Raw genomic sequence first — 22,163 nt, forward strand, 5'->3', positions numbered from 1 at the left:
CCTCTGATTCCCCACGTCTGATTCCCCGCCTCATATTCCCCGGCTCTGATTCCCTGCCTGAGATTCCATGCCTCAGATTCCCCGCCTCAGATTCCCTGCCTCAGATTCCCCACCTCAGATTCCCCGCCTCAGATTCCCCGCGTCAGATTCCCCGCCTCAGATTCCCCGCCTCAGATTCCCCGCCTCAGATTCCCCGCCTCAGATTCCCCGCCTCAGTTTCCCTGCCTCAGATTCCCTGCCTCAGATTCCCTTCATCTGATTCCCTTCATCTGATTCCCTGCCTCTGATTCCCTGCCTCTCATTCCCCACCTCTGATTCCCCGCCTCAGATTCCCTGGCTCTGATTCTCTGGCTCAGATTCCCTGCCTTAGATTCCCTGCCTCTGATTCCCTGCATCTGATTCCAGGCCTCTTATTCCCCACCTCTGATTCCCCGCCTCTGATTGCCTGCCACTGATTGCCCGCCTCTGATTCCCCACCTCTGATTCCCCGCCTCTGATTCCCCACCTCTGTCTGTATGCCTCTCTTTCGCCTCCGCTTTTTCCCCGCCACTCTTTCCGCGCCTCTCTTTTCCTCCCTCAATTTCAACAACTCTGTTTGATCTGTTCTGTGTACCTCATATTCAACACACAAGTTCCAACCACTATGTTTCACCCATCTCTTTCCCCGCCTCTATTTATGCGCCTATGTTTACCCGCCTCTGTTTACCCACCTGTTTCACCGCCTCTGATTCCCCGCCTCTGATTCCCCACCTCTGTCTCTACGCCTCTCTTTCGCCTCCACTCTTTCCCCTCCACTCATTCCGTGCCTGTCTTTCCCTCCCTCAATTTCAACAACACTGTTTGATCTGTTTTGTGTACCTCATTTTAAACACACAAGTTCCAACCACTATGTTTTGCCCGCCTCTTTCCCCGCCTCTATTTATCCACCTATGTTTACCTGCCACTGTTTACCCGCCTGTTTCCCCGCCTCTGATTCCCCACCTTTCATTTCCAGCCTCTCTTTCCCTGCCTCTATTTCCGCACCTCTTTCTCTGCCTCTCTTTCCCCACATCTCTTTTCCTCCAGCTGATTCCCCGCCTCTGATTCCCCGCCTCTGATTCCCTGCCTCTGATTCCCCGCCTCTGATTCTCTGCCTCAGATTCTCTGCCTCAGATTCCCTGCCTCAGATTCCCTGCCTCTGATTCCCCGACTCTGATTCCCCGCCTCTGATTCCCTGCCTCTGTTTCCCCACCTCTGATTCCCCGCCTCTGATTCCCCGCCTCAGATTCCCTGCCTCTGATTCCCTGCCTCTGATTCCGCGCCTCTGATTCCAGGCCTCTCTTTCCGTATCTCTGATTCCCCGCCTCTAATTCCCTGCCTCTGATACCCTGCCTCTCTTTGCCTTCCTCAATTTCGGTGCCTCTTTCTCTGCATCTAGTTTCCCACATCTCATTTGCCCCCTCTGATAACCCGCCTCTGATTCCATGCCTCTGATTCCCTGCCTCTGATTCCCCGCCTCTGATTCCCTGCCTCAGATTCCCTGCCTCAGATTCCCTGCCTGAGATTCCCTGCCTCTGATTCCCCGCCTCTGAATCCCCGCCTCTTATTCCCCGCCTCTGATTCCCCCCCTCTGATTCCCCGCATCTGATTCCCTGCCTCAGATTCCCCGGGTCTGATTCCCTGCATTAGAAACCCTGCCTCAGATTCCCTGCCTCTGATTCCCCGCCTCTGATTCCCTGCCTCTGATTCCCCGCCTCTGATTCCTGCCTCAGATTCCCTGCCTCAGATTCCCTGCCTCAGATTCCCTGCCTCTGATTCCCTGCCTTTGATTCCCCGCCTCTTATTCCCCGCCTCTGATTCCCAGCCTCTGATTCCCCGCCTCTGATTCCCTGCCTCTGTTTCCCCGCCTCTGATAACCCGCCTCTGATTCCATGCCTCTAATTCCCTGCCTCTGATACCCTGCCTCTCTTTGCCTTCCTCAATTTCGGTGCCTCTTTCTCTGCATCTAGTTTCCCACATCTCATTTGCCCCCTCTGATAACCCGCCTCTGATTCCATGCCTCTGATTCCCTGCCTCTGATTCGCCGCCTCTGATTCCCTGCCTCAGATTCCCTGCCTCAGATTCCCTGCCTCAGATTCCCTGCCTCTGATTCCTCGCCTCTGATTCCCCGCCTCTTATTCCCCGCATCTGATTCCCCGCCTCTGATTCCCCGCATCTGATTCCCTGCCTCAGATTCCCCGGGTCTGATTCCCTGCATTAGATTCCCTGCCTCAGATTCCCTGCCTCTGATTCCCCGCCTCTGATTCCCTGCCTCTGATTCCCCGCCTCTGATTCCTGCCTCAGATTCCCTGCCTCAGATTCCCTGCCACAGATTCCCTGCCTCTGATTCCCTGCCTTTGACTCCCCGCCTCTTATTCGCCGCCTCTGATTCCCAGCCTCTGATTCCCCGCCTCTGATTCCCTGCCTCTGTTTCCCCGCCTCTGATTCCCCGCCTCTGATTCCCCACCTCAGATTCCCCGCCTCAGATTCCCCGCCTCAGATTCCCCGCCTCAGATTCCCCGCCTCAGATTCCCCGCCTCAGATTCCCCGCCTCAGATTCCCCGCCTCAGATTCCCCGCCTCAGATTCCCTGCCTCTGATTCCCCGCCTCTGATTCCTGCCTCAGATTCCCTGCCTCAGATTCCCTGCGTCAGATTCCCTGCCTCTGATTCCCTGCCTTTGATTCCCCGCCTCTTATTCCCCGCCTCTGATTCCCAGCCTCTGATTCCCCGCCTCTGATTCCCTGCCTCTGTTTCCCCGCCTCTGATTCCCCACCTCTGATTCCCCGCCTCAGATTCCCCGCCTCAGATTCCCTGCCTCAGATTCCCCGGGTCTGATTCCCTGCATTAGATTCCCTGCCTCAGATTCCCTGCCTCTGATTCCCTGCCTCTGATTCCCTGCCTCTGATTCCCCGCCTCTGATTCCTGCCTCAGATTCCCTGCCTCAGATTCCCTGCCTCAGATTCCCTGCCTCTGATTCCCTGCCTTTGATTCCCCGCCTCTTATTCCCCGCCTCTGATTCCAAGCCTCTGATTCCCCGCCTCTGATTCCCTGCCTCTCTTTCCCCGCCTCTGATTCCCCGCCTCTGATTCCCCGCCTCAGATTCCCCACCTCAGATTCCCCGCCTCAGATTCCCCGCCTCAGATTCCCCGCCTCAGATTCCCCGCCTCAGATTCCCCGCCTCAGATTCCCCGCCTCAGATTCCCCGCCTCAGATTCCCCGCCTCAGATTCCCCGCCTCAGATTCCCCGCTTCAGATTCCCCGCCTCAGATTATCTGCCTCAGATTCCCCGCCTCAGCTTTCCAGCCTCAGATTCCCCGCCTCAGATTCCCCGCCTCAGATTCCCTGCCTCAGATTCCCCGCCTCAGATTCCCTGCCTCTGATTCCCTGCCTCTGATTCCCTGCCTCTGATTCCCTGCCTCTGATTACCTGCCTCTGATTCCGCGCCTCTGATTCCACGCCTCTCTTTCCGTAGCTCTGATTCCCCGCCTCTAATTCCCTGCCTCTGATACCCTGCCTCTCTTTGCCTTCCTCAATTTCGGTGCCTCTTTCTCTGCATCTAGTTTCCCACATCTCATTTGCCCCCTCTGATAACCCGCCTCTGATTCCATGCCTCTGATTCCCTGCCTCTGATTCGCCGCCTCTGATTCCCTGCCTCAGATTCCCTGCCTCAGATTCCCTGCCTCAGATTCCCTGCCTCTGATTCCTCGCCTCTGATTCCCCGCCTCTTATTCCCCGCCTTTGATTCCCCGCATCTGATTCCCCGCATCTGATTCCCTGCCTCAGATTCCCTGGGTCTGATTCCCTGCATTAGATTCCCTTCCTCAGATTCCCTGCGTCTGATTCCCCGCCTCTGATTCCCTGCCTCTGATTCCCCGCCTCTGATTCCTGCCTCAGATTCCCTGCCTCAGATTCCCTGCCTCTGATTCCTCGCCTCTGATTCCCCGCCTCTTATTCCCCGCCTCTGATTCCCCGCCTCTGATTCCCCGCATCTGATTCCCTGCCTCAGATTCCCCGGGTCTGATTCCCTGCATTAGATTCCCTGCCTCAGATTCCCTGCCTCTGATTCCCCGCCTCTGATTCCCTGCCTCTGATTCCCAGCCTCTGATTCCTGCCTCAGATTCCCTGCCTCAGATTCCCTGCCACAGATTCCCTGCCTCTGATTCCCTGCCTTTGACTCCCCGCCTCTTATTCGCCGCCTCTGATTCCCAGCCTCTGATTCCCCGCCTCTGATTCCCTGCCTCTGTTTCCCCGCCTCTGATTCCCCGCCTCTGATTCCCCACCTCAGATTCCCCGCCTCAGATTCCCCGCCTCAGATTCCCCGCCTCAGATTCCCCGCCTCAGATTCCCCGCCTCAGATTCCCCGCCTCAGATTCCCCGCCTCAGATTCCCCGCCTCAGATTCCCCACCTCAGATTCCCCGCCTCAGATTCCCCGCCTCAGATTATCCGCCTCAGATTCCCCACCTCAGCTTTCCAGCCTCAGATTCCCCGCCTCAGATTCCCCTCCTCAGATTCCCTGCCTCAGATTCCCCGCCTCAGATTCCCTGCCTCTGATTCCCTGCCTCTGATTCCCTGCCTCTGATTCCCTGCCTCTGATTCCCTGCCTCTGATTCCCTGCCTCTGATTCCGTGCCTCTGATTCCACGCCTCTCTTTCCGTATCTCTGATTCCCCGCCTCTGATTCCCTGCCTCTGATACCCTGCCTCTCTTTGCCTGCCTCTATTTCGGTGCCTCTTTCTCTGCATCTAGTTTCCCACATCTCATTTGCCCACTCTGATAACCCGCCTCTGATTCCATGCCTCTGACTCCCCGCCTCTGATTCCCCGCCTCTGATTCCCCGCCTCTGATTCCCCGCCTCAGATTCCCCGCCTCAGATTCCCCGCCTCAGATTCCCCGCCTCTGATTCCCCGCCTCTGATTCCCTGCCTCTGATTCCCTGCCTCTGATTCCCCGCCTCTGATTCCATGCCTCTGACTCCCCGCCTCTGATTCCCCGCCTCTGATTCCCCGCCTCAGATTCCCCGCCTCAGATTCCCCGCCTCAGATTCCCCGCCTCAGATTCCCCGCCTCTGATTCCCCGCCTCTGATTCCCTGCCTCTGATTCCCTGCCTCTGATTCCCTGCCTCTGATTCCCTGCCTCTGACTCCCTGCCTCTGATTCCCTGCCTCTGATTCCGCGCCTCTGATTCCACGCCTCTAATTCCCTGCCTCTGATACCCTGCCTCTCTTTGCCTTCCTCAATTTCGGTGCCTCTTTCTCTGCATCTAGTTTCCCACATCTCATTTGCCCCCTCTGATAACCCGCCTCTGATTCCATGCCTCTGATTCCCTGCCTCTGATTCCCCGCCTCTGATTCCCTGCCTCAGATTCCCTGCCTCAGATTCCCTGCCTCAGATTCCCTGCCTCTGATTCCCCGCCTCTGATTCCCCGCCTCTTATTCCCCGCCTCTGATTCCCCGCCTCTGATTCCCCGCATCTGATTCCCTGCCTCATATTCCCCAGGTCTGATTCCCTGCATTAGATTCCCTGCCTCAGATTCCCTGCTTCTGATTCCCCGCCTCTGATTCCCTGCCTCTGATTCCCCGCCTCTGATTCCTGCCTCAGATTCCCTGCCTCAGATTCCCTGCGTCAGATTCCCTGCCTCTGATTCCCTGCCTTTGATTCCCCGCCTCTTATTCCCCGCCTCTGATTCCCAGCCTCTGATTCCCCGCCTCTGATACCCTGCCTCTGTTTCCCCGCCTCTGATTCCCCACCTCTGATTCCCCGCCTCAGATTCCCCGCCTCAGATTCCCTGCCTCAGATTCCCCGGGTCTGATTCCCTGCATTAGATTCCCTGCCTCAGATTCCCTGCCTCTGATTCCCCGCCTCTGATTCCCTGCCTCTGATTACCCGCCTCTGATTCCTGCCTCAGATTCCCTGCCTCAGATTCCCTGCCTCAGATTCCCTGCCTCTGATTCCCTGCCTTTGATTCCCCGCCTCTTATTCCCCGCCTTTGATTCCCAGCCACTGATTCCCCGCCTCTGATTCCCTGCCACTCTTTCCCCACCTCTGATTCCCCGCCTCTGATTCCCCGCCTCAGATTCCCCGCCTCATATTCCCCGCCTCAGATTCCCCGCCTCAGATTCCCCGCCTCAGATTCCCCGCCTCAGATTCCCCGCCTCAGATTCCCCGCCTCAGATTCCCCACCACAGATTCCCCGCCTCAGATTCCCCGCCTCAGATTCCCCGCCTCAGATTCCCCGCCTCAGATTCCCCGCCTCAGATTCCCCGCCTCAGATTATCCGCCTCAGATTCCCCGCCTCAGCTTTCCAGCCTCAGATTCCCCGCCTCAGATTCCCCGCCTCAGATTCCCTGCCTCAGATTCCCCGCCTCAGATTCCCTGCCTCTGATTCCCTGCCTCTGATTCCCCGCCTCTGATTCCCTGCCTCTGATTCCCTGCCTCTGATTCCGCGCCTCTGATTCCACGCCTCTCTTTCCGTAGCTCTGATTCCCCGCCTCTAATTCCCGGCCTCTGATACCCTGCCTCTCTTTGCCTTCCTCAATTTCGGTGCCTCTTTCTCTGCATCTAGTTTCCCACATCTCATTTGCCCCCTCTGATAACCCGCCTCTGATTCCATGCCTCTGATTCCCTGCCTCTGATTCGCCGCCTCTGATTCCCTGCCTCAGATTCCCTGCCTCAGATTCCCTGCCTCAGATTCCCTGCCTCTGATTCCTCGCCTCTGAATCCCCGCCTCTTATTCCCCGCCTTTGATTCCCCGCATCTGATTCCCCGCATCTGATTCCCTGCCTCAGATTCCCCGGGTCTGATTCCCTGCATTAGATTCCCTGCCTCAGATTCCCTGCATCTGATTCCCCGCCTCTGATTCCCTGCCTCTGATTCCCCGCCTCTGATTCCTGCCTCAGATTCCCTGCCTCAGATTCCCTGCCTCAGATTCCCTGCCTCTGATTCCCTGCCTTTGATTCCACGCCTCTTATTCCCCGCCTCTGATTCCCAGCCTCTGATTCCCCGCCTCTGATTCCCTGCCTCTGTTTCCCCGCCTCTGATTCCCTGCCTCTGATTCCCCGCCTCAGATTCCCCGCCTCAGATTCCCCGCCTCAGATTCCCCGCCTCAGATTCCCCGCCTTAGATTCCCCGCCTCAGATTCCCCGCCTCAGATTCCCCGCCTCAGATTCCCTGCCTCAGATTCTCTGCCTCTGATTGCCTGCCTCTGATTCCCTGCCTCTGATTCCCTGCCTCTGATTCCGCGCCTCTGATTCCACGCCTCTCTTTCCGTATCTCTGATTCCCCGCCTCTGATTCCCTGCCTCTGATACCCTGCCTCTCTTTGCCTGCCTCTATTTCGGTGCCTCTTTCTCTGCATCTAGTTTCCCACATCTCATTTGCCCCCTCTGATAACCCGCCTCTGATTCCATGCCTCTGATTCCCCGCCTCTGATTCCCCACCTCTGAATCCCCGCCTCTGATTCCCTGCCTCAGATTCCCTGCCTCAGATTCCTTGCCTCAGATTCCCTGCCTCTGTTTCCCCGCCTCTGATTCCCCACGTCTGATTCCCCGCCTCAGATTCCCCGGCTCTGATTCCCTGCCTGAGATTCCATGCCTCAGATTCCCCGCCTCAGATTCCCTGCCTCAGATTCCCCGCCTCAGATTCCCCGCCTCAGATTCCCCGACTCAGATTTACCGCCTCAGATTCCCCGCCTCAGATTCCCTGCCTCAGATTCCCTGCCTCAGATTCCCTGCCTCAGATTCCCTGCCTCAGATTCCCTGTCTCCGATTCCCCGCCTCTGATTCCCCGCCTCTGATTCCCTGCCACTGATACCCCGCCTCCGATTCCACACCAATGTTTCACAGCCTCTGTTTCTCTGCCTCTTATTTCCCGGCTCAGATTCGCCGGCTCTGATTCCGCTCCTCTGATTCCACGCTTCTCTTTCCGTGTCTCTGATAGCCCGCCTCTGATTCCCCGCCTCTGATTCCCCACCTTTCATTCCCCGCCTCTCTTTCCCTGCCTCTATTTCCGCGCCTCTTTCTCTGCCTCTCTTTCCCCACATCTCTTTTCCTCCCGCTGATTCCCCGCCTCTGATTCCCCGCCTCTGATTCCCTGCCTCTGATTCCAGGCCTCTTATTCCCCGCCTCTGATTCCCCACCTCTGATTGCCAGCCACTGATTGCCCGTCTCTGATTCCCCGCCTCTGTTTCCCCGCCTCTGATTCCCCACCTCTGTCTGTATGCCTCTCTTTCGCCTCCGCTTTTTCCCCTACACTCTTTCCGCGCCTCTCTTTCCCTCCCTCAATTTCAACAACTCTGTTTGATCTGTTCTGTGTACCTCATTTTCAACACACAAGTTCCAACCACTATGTTTCACCCATCACTTTCCCCGCCTCTATTTTTCCGCCTATGTTTACCCGCCTCTGTTTACCCACCTGTTTCACCGCCTCTGATTCCCCGCCTCTGATTCCCCACCTCTGTCTCGACGCCTCTCTTTCGCCTCCACTCTTTCCACTCCACGCTTTCCGTGCCTGTCTTTCCCTCCCTCAATTTCAACAACACTGTTTGATCTGTTTTGTGTACCTGATTTTAAACACACAAGTTCCAACCACTATGTTTTGCCCGCCTCTTTCCCCGCCGCTATTTATCCACCTATGTTTACCCGCCTCTGTTTACCCGCCTGTTTCCCCACCTCTGATTCCCCACCTTTCATTCCCCGCCTCTCTTTCCCTGCCTCTATTTCCGTGCCTCTTTCTCTGCCTCTCTTTCCCCACAACGCTTTTCCTCCCGCTGATTCCCCGCCTCTGATTCCCCGCCTCTGATTCCCTGCCTCTGATTCCCCGCCTCTGATTCCCTGCCTCAGATTCCCTGCCTCAGATTCCCTGCCTCAGATTCCCTGCCTCTGATTCCCCGCCTCTGATTCCCCGCCTCTTATTCCCCGCCTCTGATTCCCCGCCTCTGATTCCCCGTGTCTGATTCCCTGCCTCAGATTCCCCGGCTCTGATTCCCTGCATCAGATTCCCTGCCTCAGATTCCCTGCCTCTGATTCCCCGCCTCTGATTCCCTGCCTCTGATTCCCCGCCTCTGATTCCTGCCTCTGATTCCATGCCTCAGATTCCCTGCCTCAGATTTCCTGCTTCTGATTCCCCGCCTTTGATTCCCTGCCTCTTATTCCCAGCCTTTGATTCCCCGCATCTGATTCCCCGCCCCTGATTCCCTGCCTCTGATTCCCTGCCTCTGATTCCCTGCCTCTGATTCCCTGCCTCTTATTCCCTGCCTCTGATTCCCTGCCACTGATTCCCCGCCTCTGATTCCCTGCCTCAGATTCCCTGCCTCAGATTCCCTGCCTCAGATTCCCGGCCTCTGTTTCCCCGCCTCTGATTCCCCGCCACTTATTCCCCGCCTCTGATTCCCCGCCTCTGATTCCCCGCCTCTGATTCCCTGCCTCAGATTCCCCGGCTCTGATTCCCTGCATCAGATTCCCTGCCACAGATTCCCTGCCTCTGATTCCCCGCCTCTGATTCCCTGCCTCTGATTCCCTGCCTCAGATTCCCTGCCTCAGATTCCCTGCCTCAGATTCCCTGCCTCAGATTCCCTGCCTCTGATTCCCCACCTCTTATTCCCCGCCTCTGATTCGCCGCCTCTGATTCCCTGCCTCTGATTCCCTGCCTCTGTTTCCCCGCCTCTGAATCCCCGCCTCTGATTCCTCGCCTCAGATTCCCCGGCTCTGATTCCCTGCCTGAGATTCCCTGCCTCAGATACCCCGCCTCAGATTCCCCGCCTCAGAATCCCCGCCTCAGATACCCCGCCTCAGAATCCCCGCCTCAGATTGCCCGCCTCAGATTCCCCGTCTCAGATTCCCCGCCTCAGATTCCCCGCCTCAGATTCCCCGCCTCAGATTCCCCGCCTCAGATTCCCCGCCTCAGATTCCCCGCCTCAGATTCCCCGCCTCAGATTCCCCGCTTCAGATTCCCTGCCTCAGATTCCCTGCCTCTGATTGCCTGCCTCTGATTCCCTGCCTCTGATTCCCTGCCTCTGATTCCCTGCCTCTGATTCCCTGCCTCTGATTCCCTGCCTCTAAATCCCTGCCTCTGATTCCCTGCCTCTGATTCCCTGCCTCTGATTCCGCGCCTCTGATTCCCCGCCTCTCTTTCCGTGTCTCTGATTCCCCGCCTCAGATTCCCTGCCTCAGATACCCTGCCTCTCTTTGCTTGCCTCTATTTCCGTGCCTCTTTTTCTGAATCTAGTTTCCCACATCTCATTTGCCCCCTCTGATTACCCGCCTCTGATTCCATGCCTCTGATTCCCCGCCTCTGATTCCCCGCCTCTGATTCCCTGCCTCAGATTCCCTGCCTCAGATTCCTTTCCTCAGATTCCCTGCCTCTGTTTCCCCGCCTCTGATTCCCCACGTCTGATTCCCCACCTCAGATTCCCCGCCTCAGATTCCCCGCCTCAGATGACCCGCCTCAGATTCCCCGCCTCAGATTCCCCGCCTCAGATTCCCCGCCTCAGTTTCTCCTCCTCAGATTCCCTGCCTCAGATTCCCTGCCTCAGATTCCCTGCCTCAGATTCCCTGCCTCAGCTTCCCTTCATCTGATTCCCTTCATCTGATTCCCTGCCTCTGATTCCCTGCCTCTGATTCCCTGCCTCTGATTCCCCGCCTCTGATTCCCCGCCTCAGATTCCCTGCCTCAGATTCCCTGCCTCAGATTCCCTGCCTCAGATTCCCTGCCTCAGATTCCCTGCCTCAGATTCCCTGCCTCTGATTCCCCGCCTCTTATTCCCCGCCTCTGATTCGCCGCCTCTGATTCCCCGCCTCTGATTCCCTGCCTCTGTTTCCCCGCCTCTGAATCCCCGCCTCTGATTCCTCGCCTCAGATTCCCCGGCTCTGATTCCCTGCCTGAGATTCCCTGCCTCAGATACCCCGCCTCAGATTCCCCGCCTCAGAATCCCCGCCTCAGATACCCCGCCTCAGAATCCCCGCCTCAGATTCCCCGCCTCAGATTCCCCGTCTCAGATTCCCCGCCTCAGATTCCCCGCCTCAGATTCCCCGCCTCAGATTCCCCGCCTCAGATTCCCCGCCTCAGATTCCCCGCCTCAGATTCCCCGCCTCAGATTCCCCGCTTCAGATTCCCTGCCTCAGATTCCCTGCCTCTGATTGCCTGCCTCTGATTCCCTGCCTCTGATTCCCTGCCTCTGATTCCCTGCTTCTGATTCCGCACCTCTGATTCCACGCCTCTCTTTCCTTGTCTCTGATTCCACGCCTCTGATTCCCTGCCTCTGATACCCTGCCTCTCTTTGCCTGCCTCTATTTCCGTGCCTCTTTCTCTGCATCTAGTTTCCCACATCTCATTTGCCCCCTCTGATAACCCGCCTCTGATTCCATGCCTCTGATTCCCCGCCTCTGATTCCCCACCTCTGAATCCCCGCCTCTGATTCCCTGCCTCAGATTCCCTGCCTCAGATTCCTTGCCTCAGATTCCCTGCCTCTGTTTCCCCGCCTCTGATTCCCCACGTCTGATTCCCCGCCTCATATTCCCCGGCTCTGATTCCCTGCCTGAGATTCCATGCCTCAGATTCCCCGCCTCAGATTCCCTGCCTCAGATTCCCCACCTCAGATTCCCCGCCTCAGATTCCCCGCGTCAGATTCCCCGCCTCAGATTCCCCGCCTCAGATTCCCCGCCTCAGATTCCCCGCCTCAGATTCCCCGCCTCAGTTTCCCTGCCTCAGATTCCCTGCCTCAGATTCCCTTCATCTGATTCCCTTCATCTGATTCCCTGCCTCTGATTCCCTGCCTCTCATTCCCCACCTCTGATTCCCCGCCTCAGATTCCCTGGCTCTGATTCTCTGGCTCAGATTCCCTGCCTTAGATTCCCTGCCTCTGATTCCCTGCATCTGATTCCAGGCCTCTTATTCCCCACCTCTGATTCCCCGCCTCTGATTGCCTGCCACTGATTGCCCGCCTCTGATTCCCCACCTCTGATTCCCCGCCTCTGATTCCCCACCTCTGTCTGTATGCCTCTCTTTCGCCTCCGCTTTTTCCCCGCCACTCTTTCCGCGCCTCTCTTTTCCTCCCTCAATTTCAACAACTCTGTTTGATCTGTTCTGTGTACCTCATATTCAACACACAAGTTCCAACCACTATGTTTCACCCATCTCTTTCCCCGCCTCTATTTATGCGCCTATGTTTACCCGCCTCTGTTTACCCACCTGTTTCACCGCCTCTGATTCCCCGCCTCTGATTCCCCACCTCTGTCTCTACGCCTCTCTTTCGCCTCCACTCTTTCCCCTCCACTCATTCCGTGCCTGTCTTTCCCTCCCTCAATTTCAACAACACTGTTTGATCTGTTTTGTGTACCTCATTTTAAACACACAAGTTCCAACCACTATGTTTTGCCCGCCTCTTTCCCCGCCTCTATTTATCCACCTATGTTTACCTGCCACTGTTTACCCGCCTGTTTCCCCGCCTCTGATTCCCCACCTTTCATTTCCAGCCTCTCTTTCCCTGCCTCTATTTCCGCACCTCTTTCTCTGCCTCTCTTTCCCCACATCTCTTTTCCTCCAGCTGATTCCCCGCCTCTGATTCCCCGCCTCTGATTCCCTGCCTCTGATTCCCCGCCTCTGATTCTCTGCCTCAGATTCCCTGCCTCAGATTCCCTGCCTCAGATTCCCTGCCTCTGATTCCCCGACTCTGATTCCCCGCCTCTGATTCCCTGCCTCTGTTTCCCCACCTCTGATTCCCCGCCTCTGATTCCCCGCCTCAGATTCCCTGCCTCTGATTCCCTGCCTCTGATTCCGCGCCTCTGATTCCAGGCCTCTCTTTCCGTATCTCTGATTCCCCGCCTCTAATTCCCTGCCTCTGATACCCTGCCTCTCTTTGCCTTCCTCAATTTCGGTGCCTCTTTCTCTGCATCTAGTTTCCCACATCTCATTTGCCCCCTCTGATAACCCGCCTCTGATTCCATGCCTCTGATTCCCTGCCTCTGATTCCCCGCCTCTGATTCCCTGCCTCAGATTCCCTGCCTCAGATTCCCTGCCTGAGATTCCCTGCCTCTGATTCCCCGCCTCTGAATCCCCGCCTCTTATTCCCCGCCTCTGATTCCCCCCCTCTGATTCCCCGCATCTGATTCCCTGCCTCAGATTCCCCGGGTCTGATTCCCTGCATTAGAAACCCTGCCTCAGATTCCCTGCCTCTGATTCCCCGCCTCTGATTCCCTGCCTCTGATTCCCCGCCTCTGATTCCTGCCTCAGATTCCCTGCCTCAGATTCCCTGCCTCAGATTCCCTGCCTCTGATTCCCTGCCTTTGATTCCCCGCCTCTTATTCCCCGCCTCTGATTCCCAGCCTCTGATTCCCCGCCTCTGATTCCCTGCCTCTGTTTCCCCGCCTCTGATAACCCGCCTCTGATTCCATGCCTCTAATTCCCTGCCTCTGATACCCTGCCTCTCTTTGCCTTCCTCAATTTCGGTGCCTCTTTCTCTGCATCTAGTTTCCCACATCTCATTTGCCCCCTCTGATAACCCGCCTCTGATTCCATGCCTCTGATTCCCTGCCTCTGATTCGCCGCCTCTGATTCCCTGCCTCAGATTCCCTGCCTCAGATTCCCTGCCTCAGATTCCCTGCCTCTGATTCCTCGCCTCTGATTCCCCGCCTCTTATTCCCCGCATCTGATTCCCCGCCTCTGATTCCCCGCATCTGATTCCCTGCCTCAGATTCCCCGGGTCTGATTCCCTGCATTAGATTCCCTGCCTCAGATTCCCTGCCTCTGATTCCCCGCCTCTGATTCCCTGCCTCTGATTCCCCGCCTCTGATTCCTGCCTCAGATTCCCTGCCTCAGATTCCCTGCCACAGATTCCCTGCCTCTGATTCCCTGCCTTTGACTCCCCGCCTCTTATTCGCCGCCTCTGATTCCCAGCCTCTGATTCCCCGCCTCTGATTCCCTGCCTCTGTTTCCCCGCCTCTGATTCCCCGCCTCTGATTCCCCACCTCAGATTCCCCGCCTCAGATTCCCCGCCTCAGATTCCCCGCCTCAGATTCCCCGCCTCAGATTCCCCGCCTCAGATTCCCCGCCTCAGATTCCCCGCCTCAGATTCCCCGCCTCAGATTCCCTGCCTCTGATTCCCCGCCTCTGATTCCTGCCTCAGATTCCCTGCCTCAGATTCCCTGCGTCAGATTCCCTGCCTCTGATTCCCTGCCTTTGATTCCCCGCCTCTTATTCCCCGCCTCTGATTCCCAGCCTCTGATTCCCCGCCTCTGATTCCCTGCCTCTGTTTCCCCGCCTCTGATTCCCCACCTCTGATTCCCCGCCTCAGATTCCCCGCCTCAGATTCCCTGCCTCAGATTCCCCGGGTCTGATTCCCTGCATTAGATTCCCTGCCTCAGATTCCCTGCCTCTGATTCCCTGCCTCTGATTCCCTGCCTCTGATTCCCCGCCTCTGATTCCTGCCTCAGATTCCCTGCCTCAGATTCCCTGCCTCAGATTCCCTGCCTCTGATTCCCTGCCTTTGATTCCCCGCCTCTTATTCCCCGCCTCTGATTCCAAGCCTCTGATTCCCCGCCTCTGATTCCCTGCCTCTCTTTCCCCGCCTCTGATTCCCCGCCTCTGATTCCCCGCCTCAGATTCCCCACCTCAGATTCCCCGCCTCAGATTCCCCGCCTCAGATTCCCCGCCTCAGATTCCCCGCCTCAGATTCCCCGCCTCAGATTCCCCGCCTCAGATTCCCCGCCTCAGATTCCCCGCCTCAGATTCCCCGCCTCAGATTCCCCGCTTCAGATTCCCCGCCTCAGATTATCTGCCTCAGATTCCCCGCCTCAGCTTTCCAGCCTCAGATTCCCCGCCTCAGATTCCCCGCCTCAGATTCCCTGCCTCAGATTCCCCGCCTCAGATTCCCTGCCTCTGATTCCCTGCCTCTGATTCCCTGCCTCTGATTCCCTGCCTCTGATTACCTGCCTCTGATTCCGCGCCTCTGATTCCACGCCTCTCTTTCCGTAGCTCTGATTCCCCGCCTCTAATTCCCTGCCTCTGATACCCTGCCTCTCTTTGCCTTCCTCAATTTCGGTGCCTCTTTCTCTGCATCTAGTTTCCCACATCTCATTTGCCCCCTCTGATAACCCGCCTCTGATTCCATGCCTCTGATTCCCTGCCTCTGATTCGCCGCCTCTGATTCCCTGCCTCAGATTCCCTGCCTCAGATTCCCTGCCTCAGATTCCCTGCCTCTGATTCCTCGCCTCTGATTCCCCGCCTCTTATTCCCCGCCTTTGATTCCCCGCATCTGATTCCCCGCATCTGATTCCCTGCCTCAGATTCCCTGGGTCTGATTCCCTGCATTAGATTCCCTTCCTCAGATTCCCTGCGTCTGATTCCCCGCCTCTGATTCCCTGCCTCTGATTCCCCGCCTCTGATTCCTGCCTCAGATTCCCTGCCTCAGATTCCCTGCCTCTGATTCCTCGCCTCTGATTCCCCGCCTCTTATTCCCCGCCTCTGATTCCCCGCCTCTGATTCCCCGCATCTGATTCCCTGCCTCAGATTCCCCGGGTCTGATTCCCTGCATTAGATTCCCTGCCTCAGATTCCCTGCCTCTGATTCCCCGCCTCTGATTCCCTGCCTCTGATTCCCAGCCTCTGATTCCTGCCTCAGATTCCCTGCCTCAGATTCCCTGCCACAGATTCCCTGCCTCTGATTCCCTGCCTTTGACTCCCCGCCTCTTATTCGCCGCCTCTGATTCCCAGCCTCTGATTCCCCGCCTCTGATTCCCTGCCTCTGTTTCCCCGCCTCTGATTCCCCGCCTCTGATTCCCCACCTCAGATTCCCCGCCTCAGATTCCCCGCCTCAGATTCCCCGCCTCAGATTCCCCGCCTCAGATTCCCCGCCTCAGATTCCCCGCCTCAGATTCCCCGCCTCAGATTCCCCGCCTCAGATTCCCCACCTCAGATTCCCCGCCTCAGATTCCCCGCCTCAGATTATCCGCCTCAGATTCCCCACCTCAGCTTTCCAGCCTCAGATTCCCCGCCTCAGATTCCCCTCCTCAGATTCCCTGCCTCAGATTCCCCGCCTCAGATTCCCTGCCTCTGATTCCCTGCCTCTGATTCCCTGCCTCTGATTCCCTGCCTCTGATTCCCTGCCTCTGATTCCCTGCCTCTGATTCCGTGCCTCTGATTCCACGCCTCTCTTTCCGTATCTCTGATTCCCCGCCTCTGATTCCCTGCCTCTGATACCCTGCCTCTCTTTGCCTGCCTCTATTTCGGTGCCTCTTTCTCTGCATCTAGTTTCCCACATCTCATTTGCCCACTCTGATAACCCGCCTCTGATTCCATGCCTCTGACTCCCCGCCTCTGATTCCCCGCCTCTGATTCCCCGCCTCTGATTCCCCGCCTCAGATTCCCCGCCTCAGATTCCCCGCCTCAGATTCCCCGCCTCTGATTCCCCGCCTCTGATTCCCTGCCTCTGATTCCCTGCCTCTGATTCCCCGCCTCTGATTCCATGCCTCTGACTCCCCGCCTCTGATTCCCCGCCTCTGATTCCCCGCCTCAGATTCCCCGCCTCAGATTCCCCGCCTCAGATTCCCCGCCTCAGATTCCCCGCCTCTGATTCCCCGCCTCTGATTCCCTGCCTCTGATTCCCTGCCTCTGATTCCCTGCCTCTGATTCCCTGCCTCTGACTCCCTGCCTCTGATTCCCTGCCTCTGATTCCGCGCCTCTGATTCCACGCCTCTAATTCCCTGCCTCTGATACCCTGCCTCTCTTTGCCTTCCTCAATTTCGGTGCCTCTTTCTCTGCATCTAGTTTCCCACATCTCATTTGCCCCCTCTGATAACCCGCCTCTGATTCCATGCCTCTGATTCCCTGCCTCTGATTCCCCGCCTCTGATTCCCTGCCTCAGATTCCCTGCCTCAGATTCCCTGCCTCAGATTCCCTGCCTCTGATTCCCCGCCTCTGATTCCCCGCCTCTTATTCCCCGCCTCTGATTCCCCGCCTCTGATTCCCCGCATCTGATTCCCTGCCTCATATTCCCCAGGTCTGATTCCCTGCATTAGATTCCCTGCCTCAGATTCCCTGCTTCTGATTCCCCGCCTCTGATTCCCTGCCTCTGATTCCCCGCCTCTGATTCCTGCCTCAGATTCCCTGCCTCAGATTCCCTGCGTCAGATTCCCTGCCTCTGATTCCCTGCCTTTGATTCCCCGCCTCTTATTCCCCGCCTCTGATTCCCAGCCTCTGATTCCCCGCCTCTGATACCCTGCCTCTGTTTCCCCGCCTCTGATTCCCCACCTCTGATTCCCCGCCTCAGATTCCCCGCCTCAGATTCCCTGCCTCAGATTCCCCGGGTCTGATTCCCTGCATTAGATTCCCTGCCTCAGATTCCCTGCCTCTGATTCCCCGCCTCTGATTCCCTGCCTCTGATTACCCGCCTCTGATTCCTGCCTCAGATTCCCTGCCTCAGATTCCCTGCCTCAGATTCCCTGCCTCTGATTCCCTGCCTTTGATTCCCCGCCTCTTATTCCCCGCCTTTGATTCCCAGCCACTGATTCCCCGCCTCTGATTCCCTGCCACTCTTTCCCCACCTCTGATTCCCCGCCTCTGATTCCCCGCCTCAGATTCCCCGCCTCATATTCCCCGCCTCAGATTCCCCGCCTCAGATTCCCCGCCTCAGATTCCCCGCCTCAGATTCCCCGCCTCAGATTCCCCGCCTCAGATTCCCCACCACAGATTCCCCGCCTCAGATTCCCCGCCTCAGATTCCCCGCCTCAGATTCCCCGCCTCAGATTCCCCGCCTCAGATTCCCCGCCTCAGATTATCCGCCTCAGATTCCCCGCCTCAGCTTTCCAGCCTCAGATTCCCCGCCTCAGATTCCCCGCCTCAGATTCCCTGCCTCAGATTCCCCGCCTCAGATTCCCTGCCTCTGATTCCCTGCCTCTGATTCCCCGCCTCTGATTCCCTGCCTCTGATTCCCTGCCTCTGATTCCGCGCCTCTGATTCCACGCCTCTCTTTCCGTAGCTCTGATTCCCCGCCTCTAATTCCCGGCCTCTGATACCCTGCCTCTCTTTGCCTTCCTCAATTTCGGTGCCTCTTTCTCTGCATCTAGTTTCCCACATCTCATTTGCCCCCTCTGATAACCCGCCTCTGATTCCATGCCTCTGATTCCCTGCCTCTGATTCGCCGCCTCTGATTCCCTGCCTCAGATTCCCTGCCTCAGATTCCCTGCCTCAGATTCCCTGCCTCTGATTCCTCGCCTCTGAATCCCCGCCTCTTATTCCCCGCCTTTGATTCCCCGCATCTGATTCCCCGCATCTGATTCCCTGCCTCAGATTCCCCGGGTCTGATTCCCTGCATTAGATTCCCTGCCTCAGATTCCCTGCATCTGATTCCCCGCCTCTGATTCCCTGCCTCTGATTCCCCGCCTCTGATTCCTGCCTCAGATTCCCTGCCTCAGATTCCCTGCCTCAGATTCCCTGCCTCTGATTCCCTGCCTTTGATTCCACGCCTCTTATTCCCCGCCTCTGATTCCCAGCCTCTGATTCCCCGCCTCTGATTCCCTGCCTCTGTTTCCCCGCCTCTGATTCCCTGCCTCTGATTCCCCGCCTCAGATTCCCCGCCTCAGATTCCCCGCCTCAGATTCCCCGCCTCAGATTCCCCGCCTTAGATTCCCCGCCTCAGATTCCCCGCCTCAGATTCCCCGCCTCAGATTCCCTGCCTCAGATTCTCTGCCTCTGATTGCCTGCCTCTGATTCCCTGCCTCTGATTCCCTGCCTCTGATTCCGCGCCTCTGATTCCACGCCTCTCTTTCCGTATCTCTGATTCCCCGCCTCTGATTCCCTGCCTCTGATACCCTGCCTCTCTTTGCCTGCCTCTATTTCGGTGCCTCTTTCTCTGCATCTAGTTTCCCACATCTCATTTGCCCCCTCTGATAACCCGCCTCTGATTCCATGCCTCTGATTCCCCGCCTCTGATTCCCCACCTCTGAATCCCCGCCTCTGATTCCCTGCCTCAGATTCCCTGCCTCAGATTCCTTGCCTCAGATTCCCTGCCTCTGTTTCCCCGCCTCTGATTCCCCACGTCTGATTCCCCGCCTCAGATTCCCCGGCTCTGATTCCCTGCCTGAGATTCCATGCCTCAGATTCCCCGCCTCAGATTCCCTGCCTCAGATTCCCCGCCTCAGATTCCCCGCCTCAGATTCCCCGACTCAGATTTACCGCCTCAGATTCCCCGCCTCAGATTCCCTGCCTCAGATTCCCTGCCTCAGATTCCCTGCCTCAGATTCCCTGCCTCAGATTCCCTGTCTCCGATTCCCCGCCTCTGATTCCCCGCCTCTGATTCCCTGCCACTGATACCCCGCCTCCGATTCCACACCAATGTTTCACAGCCTCTGTTTCTCTGCCTCTTATTTCCCGGCTCAGATTCGCCGGCTCTGATTCCGCTCCTCTGATTCCACGCTTCTCTTTCCGTGTCTCTGATAGCCCGCCTCTGATTCCCCGCCTCTGATTCCCCACCTTTCATTCCCCGCCTCTCTTTCCCTGCCTCTATTTCCGCGCCTCTTTCTCTGCCTCTCTTTCCCCACATCTCTTTTCCTCCCGCTGATTCCCCGCCTCTGATTCCCCGCCTCTGATTCCCTGCCTCTGATTCCAGGCCTCTTATTCCCCGCCTCTGATTCCCCACCTCTGATTGCCAGCCACTGATTGCCCGTCTCTGATTCCCCGCCTCTGTTTCCCCGCCTCTGATTCCCCACCTCTGTCTGTATGCCTCTCTTTCGCCTCCGCTTTTTCCCCTACACTCTTTCCGCGCCTCTCTTTCCCTCCCTCAATTTCAACAACTCTGTTTGATCTGTTCTGTGTACCTCATTTTCAACACACAAGTTCCAACCACTATGTTTCACCCATCACTTTCCCCGCCTCTATTTTTCCGCCTATGTTTACCCGCCTCTGTTTACCCACCTGTTTCACCGCCTCTGATTCCCCGCCTCTGATTCCCCACCTCTGTCTCGACGCCTCTCTTTCGCCTCCACTCTTTCCACTCCACGCTTTCCGTGCCTGTCTTTCCCTCCCTCAATTTCAACAACACTGTTTGCTCTGTTTTGTGTACCTGATTTTAAACACACAAGTTCCAACCACTATGTTTTGCCCGCCTCTTTCCCCGCCGCTATTTATCCACCTATGTTTACCCGCCTCTGTTTACCCGCCTGTTTCCCCACCTCTGATTCCCCACCTTTCATTCCCCGCCTCTCTTTCCCTGCCTCTATTTCCGTGCCTCTTTCTCTGCCTCTCTTTCCCCACAACGCTTTTCCTCCCGCTGATTCCCCGCCTCTGATTCCCCGCCTCTGATTCCCTGCCTCTGATTCCCCGCCTCTGATTCCCTGCCTCAGATTCCCTGCCTCAGATTCCCTGCCTCAGATTCCCTGCCTCTGATTCCCCGCCTCTGATTCCCCGCCTCTTATTCCCCGCCTCTGATTCCCCGCCTCTGATTCCCCGTGTCTGATTCCCTGCCTCAGATTCCCCGGCTCTGATTCCCTGCATCAGATTCCCTGCCTCAGATTCCCTGCCTCTGATTCCCCGCCTCTGATTCCCTGCCTCTGATTCCCCGCCTCTGATTCCTGCCTCTGATTCCATGCCTCAGATTCCCTGCCTCAGATTTCCTGCTTCTGATTCCCCGCCTTTGATTCCCTGCCTCTTATTCCCAGCCTTTGATTCCCCGCATCTGATTCCCCGCCCCTGATTCCCTGCCTCTGATTCCCTGCCTCTGATTCCCTGCCTCTGATTCCCTGCCTCTTATTCCCTGCCTCTGATTCCCTGCCACTGATTCCCCGCCTCTGATTCCCTGCCTCAGATTCCCTGCCTCAGATTCCCTGCCTCAGATTCCCGGCCTCTGTTTCCCCGCCTCTGATTCCCCGCCACTTATTCCCCGCCTCTGATTCCCCGCCTCTGATTCCCCGCCTCTGATTCCCTGCCTCCGATTCCCCGGCTCTGATTCCCTGCATCAGATTCCCTGCCACAGATTCCCTGCCTCTGATTCCCCGCCTCTGATTCCCTGCCTCTGATTCCCTGCCTCAGATTCCCTGCCTCAGATTCCCTGCCTCAGATTCCCTGCCTCAGATTCCCTGCCTCTGATTCCCCACCTCTTATTCCCCGCCTCTGATTCGCCGCCTCTGATTCCCTGCCTCTGATTCCCTGCCTCTGTTTCCCCGCCTCTGAATCCCCGCCTCTGATTCCTCGCCTCAGATTCCCCGGCTCTGATTCCCTGCCTGAGATTCCCTGCCTCAGATACCCCGCCTCAGATTCCCCGCCTCAGAATCCCCGCCTCAGATACCCCGCCTCAGAATCCCCGCCTCAGATTGCCCGCCTCAGATTCCCCGTCTCAGATTCCCCGCCTCAGATTCCCCGCCTCAGATTCCCCGCCTCAGATTCCCCGCCTCAGATTCCCCGCCTCAGATTCCCCGCCTCAGATTCCCCGCCTCAGATTCCCCGCTTCAGATTCCCTGCCTCAGATTCCCTGCCTCTGATTGCCTGCCTCTGATTCCCTGCCTCTGATTCCCTGCCTCTGATTCCCTGCCTCTGATTCCCTGCCTCTGATTCCCTGCCTCTAAATCCCTGCCTCTGATTCCCTGCCTCTGATTCCCTGCCTCTGATTCCGCGCCTCTGATTCCCCGCCTCTCTTTCCGTGTCTCTGATTCCCCGCCTCAGATTCCCTGCCTCAGATACCCTGCCTCTCTTTGCTTGCCTCTATTTCCGTGCCTCTTTTTCTGAATCTAGTTTCCCACATCTCATTTGCCCCCTCTGATTACCCGCCTCTGATTCCATGCCTCTGATTCCCCGCCTCTGATTCCCCGCCTCTGATTCCCTGCCTCAGATTCCCTGCCTCAGATTCCTTTCCTCAGATTCCCTGCCTCTGTTTCCCCGCCTCTGATTCCCCACGTCTGATTCCCCACCTCAGATTCCCCGCCTCAGATTCCCCGCCTCAGATGACCCGCCTCAGATTCCCCGCCTCAGATTCCCCGCCTCAGATTCCCCGCCTCAGTTTCTCCTCCTCAGATTCCCTGCCTCAGATTCCCTGCCTCAGATTCCCTGCCTCAGATTCCCTGCCTCAGCTTCCCTTCATCTGATTCCCTTCATCTGATTCCCTGCCTCTGATTCCCTGCCTCTGATTCCCTGCCTCTGATTCCCCGCCTCTGATTCCCCGCCTCAGATTCC

This window comes from Narcine bancroftii, chromosome 3 (genome assembly GCF_036971445.1).
Source record: "Narcine bancroftii isolate sNarBan1 chromosome 3, sNarBan1.hap1, whole genome shotgun sequence".
NCBI classification, from domain to species: Eukaryota; Metazoa; Chordata; class Chondrichthyes; order Torpediniformes; family Narcinidae; genus Narcine; species Narcine bancroftii.